At 47.4% G+C, this 23361-nt stretch overlaps 1 protein-coding gene across 2 annotated transcripts in view; it reads left to right on the forward strand.

The window, feature by feature from the left end:
* Window positions 1-23361, forward strand: part of PIWIL2 (piwi like RNA-mediated gene silencing 2) — a 1947029-nt gene that overhangs the window by 93713 nt on the left and 1829955 nt on the right. The window contains exon 2 of one of the 2 annotated variants that reach the window (XM_078666379.1): window positions 14153-14297. The exons of the other annotated variant lie outside the window; for it this stretch is intronic. The gene's annotated coding sequence lies outside the window, so the exon portion shown is untranslated. The remainder of the gene's footprint in view (window positions 1-14152; window positions 14298-23361) is intronic. 2 annotated transcript variants of the gene reach the window in all.

Below are 23361 nucleotides of genomic sequence, written 5' to 3' on the forward strand. Positions count from 1 at the left end.
CTACGGAAAAGGAATCTCCTAACCGATCTTAATTGATGCACTGAGAAGGGGAAGGCTTGTTTATCACAAAACCCAGATTCTGAAGAAGACTCACCGCCATCTGAAGATGACGCAGAAGCTGCCTGGGGCACGCATCTGTGAGGAGGAGATCGTCGAGGTAGACAATCATCCGAACTCCCCGCTCGCGGAACCATTCTACCACTGGCTTGAGAACCTTGGCAAAACACCAAGGGGCGGACGACAGGCCGAAAGGAAGTGAGCCGAACTTGTTCGGTTGACCGCGCCAAAGAAACGGAAGGAAACGCCGATGGGGGGGAAAGAAGGGAACCACCAAATAAGCATCCTTCAAGTCCAGGCGAAACATGCAGTCCGCTGGACGAAGAACGTCTCAAAGGAGGTGAATACCCTCCATCTTGAAGTGGCTGTAGACGAGCCACTTGTTGAATTCGCTCAGGTTGATGACCGGGCGTTTGCTCCTATCCTGTTTGTCCAGCAGAAACAGATTGCGTGCGACATCTCTTCCGGCTCACCTTTGGACCCGGTCCCGCATAAGATCTGGAAGGAGTTTGAGGTGGAATTGTTCCCTGCTCTCCGCCTGATCTGCAATCAGTCTCTGACCAGCGGTATTGTGCCCACTCGTTGGAAACAAGCTTTGATATCCCCGCTGTTGAAAAAACCTTCGCTGGACCCAGAGTGCTCTAAGAATTATAGGCCAATTTCGTTGCTTCCTTTCCCCGCAAAGATTGTTGAGCGTAGGGTTAGTACTCTATTGTCCAAACATTTGGAGCAACACCAGCTGCTGGAGGATTTGCAATTCGGCTTTCCCCCTGCCCATGGGACTGAGACGGCCTTGGTAACGGCCATGGATGAGCTTCAAATGCGTGCAGACAGGAGTCAGGCAACCGCTTTGATTTTGCTTGACCTGTCTGCCGCATTTGATACGGTAAACCATGAGATCCTCCTGTGCATATTGCAGGAGGCCGGGGTGAGGGGCTGTGCCCTGCGATGGTTCTGCTCCTTTCTTGAAGACAGACAGCAGGCTGTGGCCCTCCCCCCTTTTAATCTGCATTTTTTCCAGTACCACATGGTGTTCCTCAGGGCTCGGCTATTAGCCCTATTTTGTTTAGTCTTTATTTAAAACCGTTGAACTCCCTGATTAAGTTCTATAAGATCAATACGATTAATTATGCGGACGTGGCTGTGCTCCTTGTCAGCACGCCTGGTGAGAGTCCCTAGATTTAAAAAAGTCAGGGCAGGGGGAAGATATTTTGGGGTGGCTGCGGCCAAACTGTGGAACAGTCTACCTTGGGAGATTAGGCAACTGGATAAACTTCTCCCGTTTAGAAAATCCGTGAAAACTTGGCTGTTCCCTAGGGTTTGAGTTGGCTGTTTTTTGCTGTCCCTCTGTTTCATGTCTTTGGAGCTCCAGCGCCAGGATGCCTGCAACGGCGATAGTGCGCTCTATAAGTTCTATAAATAAATAAATAAATAAATAAGATTGCTGACAAAGCCCGGGGGGGTGTAGAGAAGTAGGCACTATAGCACCTTTATCCAGAAGAGCTGAGACCTCCCCGTCTACCAGAATGGAATCCTGTTGGGAAAAAACTATGGGGTGGGGTCTGGTTTGCTGATACGGGGCATTCAGATACTCTATTTGGAATCCCCGGACAGTCTGGAGCACCCACTGATCCCCCGTGACAGAAGCCCATGCCTGGGAATAATTCGCCAGCCGCCCCCCCTGATTTTTAAGAGGGAAGAAGGAAGTACACTCGCCAGATGAAGAGGCCGCTGCTGCACGGTATCCTTGCCCTTTTCCCCGGCGACCACTGGTGGTGGAAACATTTCCAAATCGACCTTGGTCCTGGTATTGACCTCTGGAGGAGCCTTGACCTCTTGTTTGTTGGTTGGAACCACGGCAGGCCGAGCAGCCCCTACCTCGACCGGCCCCTCTGAAAACCCGGGGAAAAAACTTTCTTTATTGTGGACTGAGCCCTATCCAAAGACGTAAAGGTGTTGACAAACTCTTTTATGAAAGGGTCACCAAAGAGACCCCCCTGAGCAACAGGGCCTGCCTCGGATTCCGCCAAGTCCCCTAACTTGGGATCCACTTTAATCAGTAACGAGTGACTGCGCTTGGTGGATAATGCACAGTTTGCGTTACCTAAGAAAACAATGGCTTGCTGAGCCCAACCAGAAAGACAATCAGGAGAGATGAGCGAGCCTTAAGTTTTAGCCTCCTCGGCCATATCCAGAATCTTCGTTAATGGGCTTAGGACGTCCAGGAGCTTATCTTGAAAGGCCCTCCATGACCTGTCGATCCCTTTCTTGGGGTCACGGATAAATGTCTGTAAAAATGTTGCTATTCTAGGATCAATGTCTGGGGTTTGCACAACCTTGTCGTCCAGAGAGGGGTGGGGACACTCCGCCCTGAGGCCATTACGCGCGTCTTTGTCCAGAGGCTTGCGGATGCGTAACGCCACATACTCTGCAACTTTAACTGCGGGGGCCCATTCAGACGAACGTGGATGTATGATTTGATCTGGGTCAAACCTATCCGAAGCAGGCGGAGGGGTAGTAGGAATGGGTTGGGAAGGACCCGCCGTCGGGGCCCGATGTGTCCTGGGAGGCCAATACAGGAACGTTAGGAGGCGGCTGAGAGGCCAAAAAGGCCTTCTTAAGATGCTCAAACGCGTCCGCATCTATCCCAGTCGCCCGTGGGCGCTTGGCCGGGGGGAGAGGGGGAGTGGGGGGGGGGGGGGGATTGCTATCCGGAAGCGGCACTTGCGGTGCTGGGACCGACCCTTGTGGTATAGGGGCCACAGGGAAAGTAGTAAGGCGTGCCAGGGACGGATCAATCTTCTGCGCATGGCCTGCCCCACCGCTCTGTAGATGGACTGGTCAACAGCGTCATAGAACTCATCGTCCCGCTGGAGGTCAGACAGGCCGTTGTCACCTCCCTGATACTCTTCATCCTCATAGCCATACTCCATGCCGCAGAGTAGGTAGGGAATGCACAAACTAGGATGAGTATAGAGCAAGTCTGGGTGTGAGACCGTGCTGCCGTGAAAAACAGCGAAACAGGGCTGGGTGTCGGCCAAAAATTAGAAGAGCCAAGCTCTAGATATGGGGTGGAAAACCTTTTGGGCGTACTGAGTCTGGTGAAAAAACTGATATTTGGTCCAAAAAATTACAACCCACAAGCTGGCCTGGGCCCAGTGCCCACATGCGTTAACACGCTGAAAAGGACGCTCTCATGAGCGAATTCACAATACAGGACTCCGTTGAGTGTCATGGAGCGTAGACGCAGACCGCAAACAGCCTAAGTAACAGTCGCGCAGCTTACACCAACTAGGCGTTCTGCCTCAAGCCAGCGCTCGCTGCGGGAGCCCCCACAAACCCTTCAGGGAATGAGTGCGCACCCGTAAGGAAGGCCATCCACGCCCCCTGCCGGCAGGAGGGCCACAAGCCACTAGACGACCGCTTAGGAGAGAACGCTCCCGCGGCCCCTGACGGAGATGCAAAGACGGAGACGGAGAAACAAAAGACCCGCAAAAGTGGCGAAACACCAAGTAACTACTGCCGTCCCAGCAAAGCGGCAAAAAATACACACAACTAAGGTGAAATGGCAAGCGGGAATAGCCCAGCAGGCGACAACAACACACACAGAGCTGAAATGTAAAATACACACGCTAAGGTGAAATGACAAGCTTGAATAGCGCAGCAGGCGATAACAGCATATCAATCAATTATACAAGCGCGCAGAGGGGCTAGAAACAGCCTAACAATAAATGCTAAGGAAATAACCAGTTTAACAACAATCAATGTGAAGATAAGAGAGCAGTCATCTCGGCTGCGCAGCAGCGGAGAAAGAGGACAAGGGGACACTGAGAGCAGACTATGTTGGGACTGCTGCGCCCTTATTGGTCACAGAGACATTTGCTTTGTTGTAATTGGTTGTTTTTGTTGACTACTTTTTACCCAGTGGTTCATGGGGAAAAGTAGTCTTGTTTCTCCTCGTTGGCTGCTGTATGGAATAAAGCGAAGAGAGAAGGCATAATCCTCACCTCCAGTCCTGACATAGAATTTACATGCATATCGTTTGTAGGAAACCGCTAAGGCTGAAGCAAAAACTATCTCCGGTCCAATGGTTAATTTTTAAAATGATTTTATTGCAAATATGTTACAAAAATATTAAGAGGAAAAAATGGCACCAACTAAATGTGGCAAAAATATACTTGCAAATAAATGTAATACAACAAAAACGCCAATGCATATAGCTCGAATAGAACAGTTTGTTTTCGTTCTAGCGTGCAAGTATTATACTTGGTGAGTTATAGGAACAATTTTGGCCTTAATGACAGAAAAATCATTCTTATAGACTCGCACATCAATGTAATCATTTAAATTAACCTAAAACCTATCATCTCTAAACGCTACATTTAAATAAAACAAAAGTCCCCTTAATTACTGCATTCTAATCGCAGTTCCTTGCCATCCTTCATCATGCCACTGCTGTAAATGAAATGTTATGCTGCTGCACACGAGGTAGCAAAATAATTAAGGATTTGTGAAGTTTTTAAAATATATATTTTTTTAAATGTTGCATTATTTTACTGAATTTAATATTGTTTAAATCCTAAAAAATGAAGACGCATTTGACAATGCTATTACTAAACAAGACGTTACATTGGTTTTGCTTGCTTGTTATTTAGATTAAATGTATTCATATGTGATGTGTGTGTATATATGTGTTCAATGGCATGTGTGGCTGTAGATACAATGCTCTGCATACTCCTGCCATCTAGTGTCCGGTTCAGACTTTTTCAAAGAAGTCTTTTAAATCACAAGGTCAAGTGACTCCTCCTCTTAGTGGTAATGCGCATGGGTATCGACTTGATTGTTGGATGGGGTTTTCTCTGCCATCTGGTTCTGACGTGTGTGCCTATGCTCCATGTTTCGACTCCTTTTTGGTTAGATTCTCTGGTTCTTTTCACTGACTTCGACAGAATTGTTGTTGCTTGTGCTTTTCCTTTTGCGATTTTCATTAAAAACTTCGCTGGTTCGACTCCGTTTGACAGAAGGCCCTATTGGGGCGTTGCCCTTCGGGGCCTCCCTTTTCCCTTGTTGCTAGTGTCCGCGAAAATGCTTCACTTGTAATGGAATGCACGCCCTTTCAGTTTTGTCTGCGTTGCCATGCGAAGTACTTTCACACAGACCAGCACTCGGTGTGTAACTTGTGCTTGTCTCCCAAGTCCAACAAAGTGGTCTGCGACGCCTGCAATTCCTTCCGCTCCAAAAAGACCCTTTGGGCTCGGAGAGCTTGTTGCCTTGAGATGTCCTACAGAACCACCAACGACACTCCCAACATCTTTGGTGAGGAGCATGCGCAGGATCAACCATTAATCCAAGAGGAGAGGGCCTTTTATGTCAATGAAAGTTCGGGCTCCGAGCTTGAAGATGACTTTGAGGTAGAAAACATTACTCCAACTCAACAACCTATGAGTACACTGCCTCTGCTCCTGTCCACCAGCATCATCGTACCAAGAATATTTGGCACAGCTAGTCCACCACTGCTATCTAGCCATGGTCAGCACAGAAAAAACGCTACAGATGCCCCACCTTCAGGATCAACAGCAAAACTACATGAGAAGTCAAAGCCAACTACTTCTGCTTCCCTGACTGAGCTCATCAACTGGCATCGAGTTGATCTTCGGTACTGAACCATCAGCCGCAATCTTCCACCTCAGCACTGAGTGCACAGTCTACTTCCATGCTGAAAGCTTTGGAGTCGAAGCAGGTGAAGCAGACCTCTAAGCTCGGTTCATACACATTGGTGGTCCCAATCCTTCGCAAGTTACAGGAGAAACTGGACACGCACCAGAAGATGATTCATATCCAGGCGCATACTGGACCTACTCTGGCTACGCCTTTCTTTCCTCCACCATCTAAAAGAAAGCTTACTTTCGAAGAAGCTTTAGACATGCCAGTTCCTCCTAAAAGGAAAACTATGAACAAAACCACTAGTACTCCATCTCTTCCACCTCCCATACCGACTCCACCCCCACCACTTCCACACTCTCCTGCACCACCATGAGAGCCACTAGATAACTCACCACAAGGGTCTCCATAGTCAGACACTGGTGGGAATGGGGAGCCACAGTGAGATGACCCCCGGGGACAACTATGACCCGGATCCCCCTGCTGACACGGATCCTGATATTTATCCTGCACGCCCTTCTCTTCCTGAAGATGCTGACTCTTACCATGAGCTTATAGCAAGGGCTGCTATTTTTCACAATTTCTAGCTTTATAAAGTGCCTACAGTGGATGACTTCCTCTTTGACATGCGTTCCACCACACATAGGGCGGCTCAGTACCTCCCCATGTTAAAAGGTATGCTTAGGCATACTGAGGACATATTTAAAGACCTTAGGGCTAGGGTTGTCACACAAAGGATACAGAAGAAATACAAACCTGCACCATCTGACGCTCTACTAGAATGCTATGACTGCGCCCACTGGGACAAAATGGAAGATCTATTTCAGTATCTTCCAGAGGAACACAAAAACGTGGTCAACATTTAGTGTTTGAAGATAAATGTATCACTAACACTACCATACGGTGTGCATTAGATGCTCCAGACACTGCAGCCAGGGGAGTAGATACTGATATTTTACTTCTGCGACATGCTTGGCTTTGAATCTCAGGGTTTAAGCCTGAAGTTCAGCAAGCTGTCTTAAACATGCCCTTTAATAAGGAGCATCTGTGTGACCCTCAGATGGATTCCACATTAGAAAAAATAAAGATACTCAGACGGCAAAGCTATGGGGGCACTTCAGACACCTGCTACCTGTGGTTTTTTTTGTCGCTCAGGATACTGTTGAGCCCTAAAAAAATCCACTGCTTCCGTGGCTTTACCTCTCAACAAAAACAGCAAGGTCAGAGCTCATACTCTAGGGGCTGCTAACGTGGATCCTATAGAGTAAACCACACCAGAGGTAGAGGTAAGAGTGCCTCCCCGTGGAGCAACACCCACTACCAAACAGTGACTACCCTATCCTTCCCCCCTAAGATCACATGTTGGGGGCAGGATTCCCAATGACCTTCCCGCATGGCAATACCTCACATCAGACAAGTGGGCAATTCCTATCATGAAGGTATGCTTTTTTTTGTCACCATAACTTCACTAAGATGTGTTAGTGAGCGCCAGGCATTAACCTTAGAAGAACGATTCTTCCAAATACATAAAGATAAGATGGTTCTTACAACCAACTCTACATTCCTACCTAGAGTAGTCTCACAATTTCACATTAATCAATCCATTGAATTGCCAGTTTTCTTCCATCAACCTGATTCTGTTGCAGAAAGAGCTTTTTATTCATTCGATGTCAAAGAGTGCTTATTTTCTACATTGATGGATCTAAAACTTTCAGAAGTCTAAGCAACTTGTTGCTTTTTTGTCACGACACAAAGGCAACCTTGTATCCAAAGCAGGCATAGTCAGATAGATAGTAATATGCATTCCGACTTGCTGTTCTAAGGCCAAACGACATTTAAATGTTCCTCCCAGAGCACACTCTCCCTACAAAAAGTGAGCAAACATTACCTTTTTAGGAAATATTCCCATAGCTGACATATGTAAAGCAGTAAGAAAAAACAATGGTCCAGAACCTAATTCTTTTCAGCCTGATTCAATCAGTGTATATTCATACAATAAGAATGTTCCTGGGCGTTCCAACAGGATCCGCTCCAAATCAATTATTTAACATAGTCAAAAATTATATATATACCACTACAACAGCAATTCAGAGTACAATCTTTAGTTTGTTTCTACACAAGTGGATGATGATATACAAAAGTATTTTTGCTTTATAAAGTAAAAAGATTGCTCAAAAAGGTGTGCACAAAAGAAGTGATCAAGAGTGTGTACGGTGAGTAAGGAAAAGAAAAGAATTCAAAGTAATAGGATAAAGATATTCACATTTTAGTTCTGTAATCACGGTCTCACAATTTTCCGTGTCGGAACCTGGTCCACAAAGTAATACTAAATATCGATTAAAGTATCGATTTTAAGTTCCACGATCATTGGGGACAGGGATTGAGGCTTTCCACTACGTCTATTTGGAAGTAATTTCTACATATAAGACTGGACGACATGTTGATGGATGATTGAATCACTTTCTTAAATAAGGAGTTATCCCTACTTGGCTGATCCGAAGATGCACTGGTTTCGGCCTTGCTCTCGTGGGGTCATCTTTAACCCTTGGTTGCCCTACCACTTGTCCTGAGGAAGACTCGCACGGTTCAGGTGTGACTTACCGGCTGACCATAAGTCGAGTCGAAACGTCGACGATACTTTTCCGACCTAGGATCCACACTTGCCAAAAAAAAGTGCACCAAAATTGACATGGTTGTCTGTGTTTAATTTATACTGACATCATTTGTTATTTAGTATTACTTTGTGGACCAGGTTCCGACACGGAAAATTGTGAGACCGTGATTACAGAACTAAGATGTGAAGCCACAGACGACATCAGATCCCTGCTCGACAACGGGGAAACGGCGGCCCTCATCCTCCTGGACCTCTCCGCAGCATTCAACACCGTCTGCCACCGCACCCTAGTGCAGCGCCTCAGCAACACCGGAATCCAAGAGAAGGCACTGGAATGGATCATCTCGTTTCTCGCCGGAAGAACCCAGAGGGTCCGCCTCTCCCCGTTCAGATCAGAGGCCACCGAAAAAATCTGCGGCGTACCACAAGGATCATCACTCAGCCCCACTCTCTTCAACATCTACATGAGCCCCCTCGCATCCATCGCACGCCAACACAACCTCAACATCATCTCCTACTCCGACGACACCCAGCTGATCCTCTCCCTCACCAACGACGTCGCCACCGCGAGAACCAGCCTACACGAAGGGATGAAAGATGTTGCCGACTGGATGAAGAACAGCCGCCTGAAACTGAACTCAGACAAGACGGAAGTCCTCATCCTGGGATCATCACCCACCGCCTGGGACGACTCCTGGTGGCCCCCCGCCCTGGGCACCACTCCCAAGCCAACGGACCACGCACGCAACCTGGGCTTCATCCTGGACTCCTCCCTCTCGATGACCAGACAAGTCAACGCCGTAACATCATCATGCTTCAATACCCTGCGCATGCTCCGCAAGATCTTCCGATGGATCCCCACCGATACCAGGAAGACGGTCACCCAGGCACTCGTCACCAGCCGCCTAGACTACGGAAACACCCTCTACGCCGGAACCACAGCTAAACTTCAGAAAAGACTCCAACGCATCCAAAACGCCTCCGCACGTCTCATCCTGGACATCCCCGACGCAGCCACATCTCCGACCACCTGAGAGACCTGCACTGGCTCCCCGTCAGCAAGAGGATCACGTTCAGACTCCTCACCCACGCACACAAAGCTCTACACGACCTGGGCCCCAAGTACCTCAACAACCGACTTGACCTTCTACACGCCCACCCGCCTGCTACGATCGACCAACCTCGCCACCGTTCCGCGCATCCGCAGAGCCAACGCCGGAGGAAGATCCTTCTCCTACCTGGCAGCCAAGTCATGGAACTCCCTCCCCACCCACCTTCAGCGAACCCAGGACCATCTCGCCTTCAGGAAGCAACTCAAGACCTGGCTTTTCGAGCAGTAAAGGACCCCTACCCCCAGCGCCTTGAGACCCGCCCGGGTGAGTAGCGCGCTATACAAATGCTGTGATTGATTGATTGATTGATTAATTGATTGACACATGACATTGAACGTCATATGTTACCTTGTAAGCATCTGTTCTTGGCATGAAGTGCTGTAGATCCGCATGTGCCCACCCTCATCCCTGGACATTTGTGGCCATTGCACTTGGATACATTTATTTGTTTTTACTATTTATAAAGTTTCAAAGTTTATTTATTTATGTTTTGGCTCTCATAGAGGGCCACATAAGAGAAAAAAAAACACATACAACATGTTCAAGGATAACTACAAAATCAGACATAATATTCCATAAACATATGTTATACAAGTCCATGAATCATCCATCAACAAGAGTACCACAAAAAGCTGACACAAGTTAAATTAGATAACATATTAATAAATATCTAAAAATCCTTTAAAAAATTTAAAAATGTAGAAGCAGAACATTTCATTTAAGGGCGAGTATAAAGATTGTAGGAAGATATTTACATTGGATATACCCAAGCGGATGCAAATTGGTTTTAGCCATTTGAGGCGCAAAGTGCGGAGTACCGGGCAAATCAACAAAACATGCATACGATCCTGTATACTTAGGTTACAAAAATTGCACATTTTAGATGTTCCATACCATTTGGATAGAAGTACATTTAATGGTAATAGGTCATGACGAATGAGGAACCACAACCTTCTAATGCCATGAGGTATATTCCATAAAACGTAGGCTTGGGCTTTCTTGGCAACATATGAGTTCAGAAGAAGATCACAACCCCCTTTTCTTTGTATTTCATTCTTATCTAATTGAAAGCCTAGTTCCCAAGATGCCTGTTTTAACAGGAGTTTTAGTTGCGCTCGAGAGTGCCGGAACAAAGTACTTTCATCTAGTTTCAGAAGAGTCACCGCTTTTCTGAAATTCTTTACAAGTTGTGAAAACTCTTTAAAGTTGCCTAATAATTCGCTTTTAAGTAGAGCTCTCATCGTCCCCGGTTCTGCTCTGGCAAGTGAGGCCACCCAACGTACCAGGGCACATAATCCCTGCACCCAACTGCTCCTTAGCCCACACTCAAGTCTGCAAGCTGCCAAAGAGCAATTGGTGTTTAATGAAGCCAAGGATCTTAAGAGTTTCCCTTCAGTTTTGTGGCAGAAATCCCAGAGTTTTAACTCAACGAGTTCAATACCATAAAGAAGGGTAGCGGGGATCTTAGCCCTATAAACCTCAAGCATACAAGAAAAATGTCTTTTACCGGTCGCTACGTATAGTGAATTTATGCCTTTACCATGTGCGAGGGCTTTTCGAGAACATTGATCAATATGAGGCCTCTCGCTCAGGTTGGCCGCAATAATTTTTCCCAAGAAGGTGTAAGTTTTGACTACCTCCAGCTTCTGACCGCCAATAGTCCACCCAAAATTTTCCGACCGGCACAACTTTTTCCCCCCTATGCACATAATTTTACTTTTAGATATATTAATCCTCATAGAGTGGGAAACTGCAAAGGCATGGAGTGCTTGCAACCTATTTGCTAAACCTTTAGGTGTTAAATCCAAAACAAGAATGTCGTCGGCATACATCAGGCAGGAAATGGAGGCCCCCCCTATCACTGGGGCAATGCCCTCACAGACCGATACGGCTGCAGGTAAATCCTGCGTATATAGGGAGAATAGCAGAGGCGCCAAAAGGCAACCCTGTTTCAGGCCGTTTAGAGAAGGGATACGGTCGGAAAGACCCCTTTCTCCCCCCTGCAACACCCTACACCAGGTTTCCGTATGTAATGTGCGAACAAGTTCCAACAAGTATGGGGGTACTCCAAGAGTTGATAATTTTCTCCACAGCGTTCTGCGATCCACTCTATCGAACGCTGTGGAGAAATCAATAAAAGCTGCATACACAACTCCCCCTCTCACCTGCGTATACTTGTCCAATATCACATGGAGGGTGGTCAGATTGTCTAGAGTGCCGTGCTCCCTACGGAATCCCGTTTGTTCGCGTGGTAAAATATTATTCTCATCCACCCAGTCCGAAAGTAGATTTAAAAGACACTTCGCAAAGATCTTACCGACTGAGTCGAGGAGAGCAATCAGACGATAATTGCTAGGGATATCCCTTGCGCCCTTCTTAAAGATAGGGACCAAGATACTACCCCTCCAGGATGCTGGTACCTTCTTCGAATCAAAACAGGATTTAAATAGAGGATAAAGTATTTTACTCCAGAGGGAGGGCTCCTGCTTCAGGACCGTCATGGGGAGTTCGTCCGGCCCCATTGCACCAGACGAGCGCATGTTCTTTATGGCCGCAGCTATTGTTTCCTCCGATGGATACTTAATTTCTCCATCGGAGAATGAATCAGGGAGGCTAGTATCCACTAAAGTACCATACCCCCCATAGAGATCCCAAATATAGGCAGACCAAACATCTTCGGTAATAGGGATTGGGCAAGGAGTTAATCTATTGCCACATCCCATCCCGATTATGGACCAAAATTTGCGGATCTTACCATGCGCTACTGCTTCCCTTAGATTGATCCAAACCAAATCTTCCTTTTCCTTTTTTAATTTCGCTTTTAGTCTAACTCTCTTTCTTTTTAACCTCAAAAGTTCTTTTCCCCGTTCCCCAGATCTACTTAAGAATTGGGCCCGGACTAATTTATTTATTTCTTTATTCAGTGTGCACAAGGCACTGGGCATGTATACCCGCTTCGGGGGACATCTAACCTTTTTTACATCCAAGATGATGTTCCGCATAAAGTTTTCAAAACTAGCAATTTCCGAGCCATACCAAGCATTCAGGTCTGCTATGGTTTTACATAGAATAGAATGCACCCCAGAAATTAAAGATGGGTTCCAAAAACATCTACCAGAGGATGCATGAAAGGCTGTATCTTTACTATTAATCGCCCATGAAGCCGTACTAGGAGGTTTTAGGGAGATAGTCAGGAGTATTATATTATGATCACTCAATGTCGTGGGGACTATCATCAAATCCAGGATACGCGGAAACATGTTAAAGTCCGAGATCGCATAATCAATTATAGAGGGCTTACTGTGAGATTTATGCGTAAATTTTGCAGGAACGTCAGAGGGGAATCTCCCATTTAAGATAAGCCCCTCGACTGCCGAAAGTTCCTCCAACAGAATCTTCCCTCTTTTATTAGTTATTATTTTGTCAGGAAAAAGGGATTGAGGAATGAAATGCGCCTCTTCTTTGGCTTTATTTCTAAAAAGGTTCATACTAGAGTTAGATATTTTACAATTTAAATCACCCACAAGTATAACTTCTGAAGAAGGTGATATTTTTTTAACCTGGCCAATATATTGGAAAACCTGCTTCAACACATCGTTAAAACCCTCTGCAGGAGGGATATAAACATTAATAATTATAACAGACACCATCTTTGAGGGGGTGGGAAGATTGGCTATAGTTATGGCTTGGAAAAGGGTACTTGGGTCAGTATACTGGGAGAATTTCCAGTTCCATTTATTTGATAGCATGCACGCGATACCCCCCTTAGCATGCCCTTTCTTAGAAACAACCGCCGGGACCTCCAACACGAAGTAATCCTTTCTAACATCAATTCTATTAATACACCAAGTTTCTTGAATGCAGATCACATTTGCACCCAACGAAAATAGAAACTCGAATTTCTCTGGACTACTGTGTATCCCGGCAGCGTTCCATGAGATGATTTTCAATTGATTGTTAAAGGTGCTGAAACAGTTTGGGGTTATCTGTGGATTTAGATGATAAAGCGTTATGCAACCAATTCCACCGATTAGAGTCCTCTATTTTACTATTTATACATTTAGGTTTGGTCATCGTATTAAATATACATACTTTACACTCCTTTCTCACCTACCTGTGGGAAAATATTCTTATAAGGGAGTTGATGCCCATGTGCACTACCACTGAGAGGAGGAGTCACTCGACCTCGTGCCTCAAAAGACTTCTTCAAAGAAAAATGTTCACAACTCCGGACCGAACGCTAGATGGCAGGAGTATGCAGAGCATGTGAGTCTACAGCACTTCATGCCACGAACAGATGCTTACAGGGTAAGTAGCATATACCATACAACATATGCACATTAGTTAAATGCCACTTTTGCAATCTTTCTATTCTAATGTAAAGGTAAGGAGACATTGTTTCTTTGGTTTTATGTACATTTTACTGACGTTATAGTTATCCCAACAGCAACGTCATGACTTTGCTCTAGTATTGTGCGATTAGGTGTACAAAGTGTGCTTGGTAAAATGAGCCGTTCTGTGATATTTTTAGTGAAGAAACAATTATGAAAGAGCAGGGTCTCAGTTGAACTGCTGGAGATGGGTAGTACAAGATAATCTTTCATGTAAGAGAAACTGTTGGCTTTGATTTTCATCATTAGTCCCGAATGACCTCTTGGTTCTGCTGTTATTTGGAAATCATAGTTTTTGTGTTTTCTTTTTTCAATAGGGCTTGTCAAAAGAGCACGATTGACATCTGATATATTTGATTTACAATCCGGACAGGTAGAACAGCAGCAGTGCAAGCTTCCCTAACCTCCTCAGGACAACTGCAGCATTAACACTTGAAGTCTACATATTTGCACACTCAAAAGGTACTGTCCTGGAGGAAGAAGTTCCGACTATTGTTTTCAACATACACAGAAAAGTATTTACAAAAAGCAGTGTCTGGACTAATAGTTCCAAGAACATATGTAGCTTGTGGCCATTTCATCACATTATGGCATTAGCAAGCATATATTTACTATTTTTTAATGTAAAATACGTTTTCATGCACACTCAACCTAGTTGGATTGGGTGCAGGAGTGTAAAAAGCAACTTGATGACATGTTTTATCCCAGTTAAACTAGTATCCAAACTGTATTCTTCCAAGTCCCCTTTCTTCTGCTCTTTTTTTTTCTCTCAGGGTTTTCCAAGTACTTTAGGAAATCTTCACAAATATCCTACTATGGTCCGATATAATTTGTGTACTGCCTTTCTTCCAGCAAGGTATAGGAATCCTCTTGGTAATCCACCGTGTAAGAAATTGGGTTGTTGAAGTAAAGTAAAAAACAAATGATACCAGAATGACAAAAATGGAGTCAGTAGAACTAGAGCTATTCAATTTTAAAGATTCAAGTAAAAATAGCCCCTAAAAGTTCAAAGTGCCTTTCAAGTTGTTGGCTAGACTGTAGGAAATTCGCAAGTTCAGGCTGACCGCGATGGAGCGCGGTTCGGATACAAGGACAAGGTTAGTCCATCTAAGCAGTTACCTTCTATGTCTGGTGCAAAGTGTTTCGTTTACAGTGGAGGAGTCCGCGAGGGGAGAGAGCTGCGAATGTTCTTTGCTGTAGCACTAAAAGTAGGCCTGGTGTCGTGAATGGTCATCTCTGGGGGCGACCGCTGAGCCTGCCCCAGGCGAGGTCGCCCCCACTCCGCTGCTCCTGCAAGCTGACTGCCTGACTGCCGCCTGTTCACTCTTCCCCCCTCCTGCTGCCTCGTTATTGCCTTCTGCTAACTTTTCCCCCCTTCTATTGCCTCGTTGTTGCCTCGATGTATTCTTTTTCCCCTCTGCTGCTGCATTCGTTTTTCCCTTCTGTTTTTGCCTTTTTTCCTTCAGTGGACCCCTTTCCCCCTTCTGCTGCCCGCCCCCTTCCTTGTGTGCTGCTCCCTTCCGCCGGACGACCCAGCCGCCGCTGAGCCGCCCTCAGACCTCCTTCCCGCCACAGACCTCCGCCGACTCCGCCCCCCTCCTGCCCATTGGCCGCCCCGCTCCCGCCACCCAGCTGACCCGACCTCCCGGCTCCTTACTTATGACGCCTCCTGAGCGACCGCGCAGCGGGAGCACCGATTGAGCGCCGAGGGTGCGCCAAAGGTAAGCCCGTCTGCGCTCGTCCGCGCTTGGACAGCGCCCAGCGCCATGACCCATGGCCCTCCCCGCCGATGCAAGACAACCCGACTGACCTACGACGCCGCCACTCTCAACGCACTCAATGCCGGCCGGTCCCACGCCTGCTGCCGAGCCACCCCGAGACGCACCCACGGACCCTTCACCTGCTGCACCTGCAAGTTCACCTGCCTCCGAACCTGCCCCGCACCCGCCAAGACGAGCACCAGCAGCAACCACCTCAAGTGCATCCTGCTCAACACCCGCTCCGTCCACAGACACACCGTGGAACTCTGGAACCTCCTCGACGCTACATCACCGGACGTCGCCTTCCTCACGGAAACCTGGATGAACGCCTCCTCTACACCCGACATCGCCATCGCCATCCCGGACGGGTACAAGATCATCAGGAGAACCCGCGCCAACCAGACCGGAGGAGGCATCGCCATCGTCCACAAGAACACCATCCGCATCACGACCGACGCCAACGACTCCTTCGCCGTAGCTGAATATCTCCACTTCCAGATTCACACCGACCCAAAGACGACCCTCAGAGGCACCCTCGTCTCTTCCAGCAAGTATATCACCTTCAGCCACACCACCGGACTCCACTGGACCGACCACAGCTGCGTCCACTTCAGCTTCAAAAGAACCACGACCCACCACCACCTGCAACAGGTACCTCACAGGAATTGGAGCAAGATCACCGCGGACCAGCTCACCACCTCCCTCAGCCAGAGCCCACCCGCCAACACAACGGACCCCAACGAAGCAGCCCGCAACTTCACACAGTGGCTGACCGCCTGCGCCGACGACCTTGCGCCACTAAAGAACCCTCCCAGCAGACCCAGAAGCAAGAAGGCATCCTGGTTCACCGACGAACTCAAGGACTCCAAGAAGACCTGCCGCACCCTCGAGAAAGCCTGGCTCCTCGACCGGACCACCAACAACATGATCGCCCTCAAACACGCTACCCGCAAGCACCACCAGGTCATCCGCACCACCAAGAAGAAATCCCTGAAGGAACGACTGGACAACAACGCCCACGACAGCAAGGAACTCTTCACCATCGTCAAAGAGTTCTCCAACCCCAGCACCGGCACCAACGACATCACTCCGTCACAAGACCTCTGCGACTCCCTCGCCTCGTTCTTCCACCGCAAGATCGCCGACATCCACAACAGCTTCGGCGCACCACCCGCGCACCCAACCGTCGAACCAACGCCCCCCACCGCCACCCTTCGCACCTGGACCACGGTGACCACCGAAGACACAACCCGCACGATGAACACCATCCACTCCGGATCACCGACCGACCCCTGCCCACACCACGTCTTCAACAAGGCCGACTCCACCATCGCACCCCAACTCCGGAACATCATCAACACCTCCTTCAACACCGCCACCTTCCCGGAGAGCTGGAAGCACGCCGAGCTCAACGCCCTCCTGAAGAAACCTACAGCGGACCCCACCGACCTAAAAAACTTCCGCCCCATCTCGCTCCTCCCTTTTCCTGCTAAAGTCATCGAGAAGATCGTCAACAGACAGCTGACCGCCTTCCTCGAGACGAACGGATCCCTCGACCCCTCGCAGTCCGGCTTCAGAGCCAACCACAGCACCGAGACCGCCCTCATCGCAGCCACCGATGACATCCGGACCCTGCTCGACAAGGGAGAAACAGTGGCCCTCATCCTCCTGGACCTCTCCGCTGCGTTCGACACTGTCTGCCACCGCACCCTAGTCCAGCGCCTCAGCAACATCGGTATCCAAGCGAAGGCACTGGAGTGGATCATCTCGTTCCTCGCTGGAAGAACACAAAGAGTCCGCCTCCCCCCGTTTCGCTCCGAGGCCACCGAAGTCATCTGCGGCGTCCCGCAAGGATCTTCACTCAGCCCCACCCTCTTCAACGTCTACATGAGACCTCTTGCAACCATCGCACGCCAGCACAACCTCAACATCATCTCTTACGCCGACGACACCCAGCTGATCCTCTCCCTCACCAGAGACCCCAACGCCGCCAGAACCTGCCTACACGAAGGGATGAAAGACGTCGCCGAGTGGATGAAGGACAGCCGCCTGAAACTGAACTCGGACAAGACGGAAGTCCTCATCCTGAGATCTTCGCCCTCCGCCTGGGACGACTCCTGGTGGCCCCCAGCCCTGGGCACCGCACCCAAGCCAACCGACCACGCACGCAACCTGGGCTTCATCCTGGACTCCTCCCTCTCGATGACCAGACAAGTCAACGCCGTCTCCTCATCGTGCTTCAACACCCTACGTATGCTTCGCAAGATCTTCCGCTGGATCCCGACCGAGACCAGGAAGACTGTCACCCAGGCACTTGTCACCAGCCGACTGGACTACGGAAACGCCCTCTACGCCGGAACCACAGCCAAGCTATAGAAAAGACTCCAGCACATCCAGAACGCCTCCGCCCGACTCATCCTGGATGTCCCCCGACGCAGCCACATCTCCAGCCACCTGAGGTACCTGCACTGGCTCCCCGTCGACAAGAGGATCACGTTCCGGCTCCTCACCCACGCACACAAGTCTCTCCACGATCTGGGCCCCAAGTACCTCAACGACCGCCTGACCTTCTACACGCCCACCCGCCAGCTACGGTCCACCAGCCTCGCCCTCGCAGCCGTACCACGCATCCGAAGAGCCACCGCCAGAGGAAGATCCTTCTCTTACCTGGCTGCCAAGACATGGAACTCCCTCCCCATCCACCTTCGGCTGACCCAGGACCATCTCGCCTTCAGGAAACAACTCAAGACCTGGCTGTTAGAGCAGTAACATACCCCTTCCCCCAAGCGCCTTGAGACCCTCCCGGGTGAGTAGTGCGCTATACAAACGGTATGATTGATTGATTGATTAAGACTCGGTCGGACATTGCGAATGGTCATTGGTTTAGCATTGTGTTAGCAGCCATTGTGGGCGGCTGTTGCTGTAGCTCGAAGTGCAGCTTTTACGTTGACGATTGATGTAGCGCGAATAGCAGATCTCTCTGGAGCTTTGCATTGGCAGTTGTCACGAACTTCAGAGTCTTGGCTTGAACAAGCCTTTTAGCAGTCGCAAAGAGCCTAAACTTCAGGATTTCACCTTTTGCTTTTGGAGGAGTGCACTCTGATGTCAGCCAAGGGTCCAGAACCTGGGGAAACATCTCTTGGGGATTAGGGTATCACTCCAGCAGAGTCCAGCAGGGCTCAGACTGGTCCAGTGCAGCAGGTCAGCGGGGCAGTTGCAGGGAGGTCTCAGGAACTTGTGTCCGTGTAGCTCACACAGGTCAGCCAACTGACCCTTGGAGTCACTCCGGTTAGCCTGTGATGGAGGTAAGCAAGGCCAGACAGCAAGGCAGATCACAAACAGCATGGCAGTCCTTCTTCTGTAATGTTCACAGGTCCAGGAGTGTTCTGAAGAGTAGCTCTAGAGGTCTAATATTAATACCAGGTGCCAGACTTTGTGGAGGGGGACTGACCTATGAGCCTCCAGGGCCTACTTTAGGGGTGTTCTGTAAGTATTAAAGAGGAACATTTATGACTGGCAAAAGGTTTGTTTTGCCAGGACGAAATGGCAGTTTAAAACTGCACTGAAGGCTGCAACAGCAGGATAGGTTTTACAGTGCTACTTAAGTGGGTGTGCTGTAGGCCCACTAGTAGCATTTTAATTTACAGGCTGTGGGTATTTATTTATTCAACATAAAGTAGTGGTTCCTCAGAGATACTACATCCCAGTAAATTAATCAATATAATTATTCAATTAAAGTGTGAACACATTTATAATAATTGATACATAACTAGTAAGAGTGTAGAAAATCTGTGAACATAAAAATGCATCCATTCAACTATTCATAAATAAGAGGCAACTTCAAAAATATATTATTAAATAGGTAATAATATATTATTACATATTTAAAAAACTATTTCCATTCTATACAATACCCCTGTAAAGGTGTATTTTACAAATTCACAAGTACTCAATGCAATTAAAACATTAAACAGTTTAAGACTCCTCAGATCTCGTGCCTCCTCTCCCTAACAGACCCTAATAGCAACCTCAAAGAACATCTTTGATATGCTGCGAGTCATTCACAGAGAGAAGCGCAGTATAGCTTTTTAACAGCTTTGGAAGGACCCATTATATATTATAAAAGTGCCAATGTGCATTTCAGGTTCTAAAATCACTCATACTGTACCTCATACTATCATTGAAATTAACCCAGACTGACTATATTTACATTTTTAAAAATGACAGGAAAAAAACTCTTTAACCTATAAACAAACATTAATTAATGGCGGATTCATCATCATCATAAAGAGCCTCCTCACAGGTTACACAGGCATATCAAGTTTCTTGCTGTTTCTTGCAAAGGTGCGACTATTACATTCACTGCAATCCGTCTTACACAAATTGGTAACCGAGACCTAGGTCCGACCCTCCCGACGCTATCAATCAGCGGGGACCTATTTCACCATATAATGGAGAACATACGATTTTTCTGTCCAGTGGTCAACTATCGTATTGGCCCTTTGCGGAATTTCTTGCATTTCATACCGTTATTACATCCGGAAAAGTGAGAAACGCTTTGGGATATCTGATAGCACTGACTAAGTTCTTTGCGAACGAAACGCGTTGGCTGAAGAGGTTGTTTTAATGGAAATTGAATAAAGGAACTTTGGAATAAGAATCGGAGCTTCCGAGCACTCCTTTTTGTGCACCGTCCTTTTATATATGAACTTGGAGATTTGCTTTGCAGAAGAGTATTGGTGCGGCATACTCTGGACGTGCCGTGCACAACATATGGACTTACATATCATACTTTGAAATACTTGTGCATAACCTTGGTCAGCCGCCCTTTTTCTTTTTGATTGAACACTATCTTCTGTGTTTGCAATACCTGGATTTGAGTGAAGTTAAACTCATAGCCTGTGGTGAGCGACTTACACATTTTAAGGACCAATCATTATCGCTCCACTACTACCTCATATTGGGACAGTGGAGGTAGAAGCATTTAAAGCTGTGAATGGTGGTTGCTAAGTGCTTTGGGTGCTTAGCGGCACTATTCCTGTTGGCAAATTTGGGCATTATTTAACTTGGGGTATAAAATACAACAGTGGAACTTTGTGGATGATGTACTTCTAAAGAAACTTTAGGATTTCCTTGCGAGTTTCTTGTCAGTTCAAAAGTGTACACACGCACACCTACAGCACATTTTGGAGCTGTTTTGAAGGTGCTAAACTACAACTGCTGCTCCTCTTGTGGAAACTGTAGAGGAATTTAACTGTTCTTATTGGTCTTATTGTTTGTATACTAGTTTGGATGTCTGGTGAGAGGTCGCTCACCGGAGCGTGGGTTTCTTGAGGTGTTACCTCGTTTGTAATGCCATGCTAAATTATAAAAATGTTGGTTGTTGTGTGCGAGAGTAAGTCCTGAAGAGAGGCCCTAGGGCGGTGTTTGGTCCTGATGTGAGACAGTGTGTGAAGTGGATCCTTTGTTCTCATTTGTACAGAGTTTTTTGTACAATACCAGGAACACGATTACCCACAGAATCCTTTGATTGTGACGGACCCCCCACATCGGGGCTATCGAATAAACGGGAGTTTACTCACTCCTTAAAACAATTCGGCTACCAGCCTGCGGGACCACGTGACCCATTAGCTGGCCTGACGGTCTCTCAGAACCTTGTGGAGGGCTATACAGGCTCCTACGTCGACACACCATAACTTAATAGGACGACCACGGACTTGCACCCGAGTTCCTCCTTTCTGATTTTGAGACGTGTGTCCTGTTCTGGGACCACTAAACCAAACCTCGTCTCGAGCCCGGCCGGGTCGGAAGTATCACCGGCTAAGCGACCTTACAGTTGGGCCTCTATAATCCGAAAGCCCTGAGGAGTCGCGGAAATTACATTCCGTTGCGACGAAACACGTGTCGGCTGGCTATAAAGACCATTAAATGAAGACTTCTTATCTCTAAAAGACACTGTTGTTTCTTCTGACAGCTGTGATTGGAATGTTTAGGTGTCCACCAGGACACACATTTTGCTATACTTTCTTGTTGTGTGCAGTGGGCATTTTGCTGTTGTGTCTTAGTGTGTTGACCGTTCAACACACACCCTTTGAGGGGTTATCGGGCTTATCCCCTCGCCCTTTTTGCACCACCTCATAACCAGTTTTCGCTTATATCTTTGCGACTAATAATTAGCTGAGCGCCCAGTATTTCCCCTTAATCCAAAAAAAACCCTGCCTCAAAAGATTTGGGTTTCTTGAGGTGTTACCTCGTTTGTAATGCCATGCTAAATTATAAAAATGTTCGTTGTTGTGTGCGAGAGTAAGTCTTGAAGAGAGGCCCTAGGGCGGTGTTTGGTCCTGATGTGAGACAGTGTGTGAAGTGGATCCTTTGTCCTCATTTGTTCAGAGTTTTGATATTCCTGGTCCGGTACAGTGGAGTGGAGTGCAGTGGAATGACAAGGGTGCTTAATTCTGAAGTTATGAAGTATGGAAGGCGTTAGTTTGAGTGCGAGGTGGGTTGAGGGACGTTTTTAGTGGCCCAAAGTTCCATGTTATAGGGGATATGTGTATTTCACCCCAGCTTGTGTTCATCCTTCCTAATGATTTCTGGATGAAGGGGCAGTGTGTTTAGCCCAATTGTTTAAGGGGTAAGTTTTATCCCCCAATGATATATATGTAAATCCTTCCTAAGGGGTTAAGGATGTGGGGACAGTATTAAGCCCAATGTTAAGTAGGTACGTTGTTACACCCCGATGCAGTAGTGGGTTGGTAAAACCCTGGTCCTGTTTAAGTGTATGGTGTTGGGGGTACGTGGTTATACCCCAATGCAGTACAGTCTGGAAAAAGCCATTGTCCTGTTCTAGTGTTGTGTAATGGAAGGTAATGTGCTGGTCCTGTTAGAGTGTATGTAATGTGGAGTAATGGGTAATTTGTGTTCCTTGATGAATGAGCAGAGAAGATTTGGGTTCTATGTACACTTGCGAGAGGTGACAGCGCACTTTATGCAAAGTCGCCACTATTCTGAACTGTTCTCTCTCCAAATTGATACCATGTACTTTAGGTACATACCAGATTGGTTACTGGGTCACCCTTGTGAGCCCCTGTATAGTGTACCATAGGTACCCAGGGCATAGGTGCACCCTAGGCCTACCAGGGGCTGCAGCATGTATTGTGCCTTCCCTGGTTTGCCTTCCAAACTGACACCACAGGTATGTTCACACAGCCTGGGTAAGGTGGTGTAATCACCCCTTACTTAGATATAGTATACCTATATCTCTATATATAAATATATATATATAGACACATATGCACCTATATGTCACTCCTATGGCAGGCCTTAACAATCCTGGAGGCAGAGTGCTTGGTTTTATGTGAGAGGGTGCTCTAGCATGTGCTGAGCCCCTCTGAAGCTTTCGGAACCATCTCCTTATAGCTGTTCTATGATATAGCCAAACCATATACCATTAAGTGCATTATAATTCTCGCGGTTAATGCTAACTTTTATTTGGCTTTATCAAAACATGTTGTGTAAGGTGTCAAACGCTTTGGAATACTACCCCCCCCCACCCCCCTCCGGCAGGGGAGGCCTGGACAATAGGTTTCCTGCCCAAGGAGGTGCTATCATCTCCCAAGACAGGCTTTTGTGTATTGGGGCAGGGAGGGCTGCATTCAGCGAATGCTTTCCAGACACTGCCTGGGGCACACAAGGTGCTGCATGCATTTCCCAGTTTAAACCGGTTGCTGGGGCACTCAGCCCCAGCTCTGGTGCGAAACTGGACTGTA

Source organism: Lissotriton helveticus, chromosome 11 (genome assembly GCF_964261635.1).
Source record: "Lissotriton helveticus chromosome 11, aLisHel1.1, whole genome shotgun sequence".
In the NCBI taxonomy this organism is placed as follows: domain Eukaryota; kingdom Metazoa; phylum Chordata; class Amphibia; order Caudata; family Salamandridae; genus Lissotriton; species Lissotriton helveticus.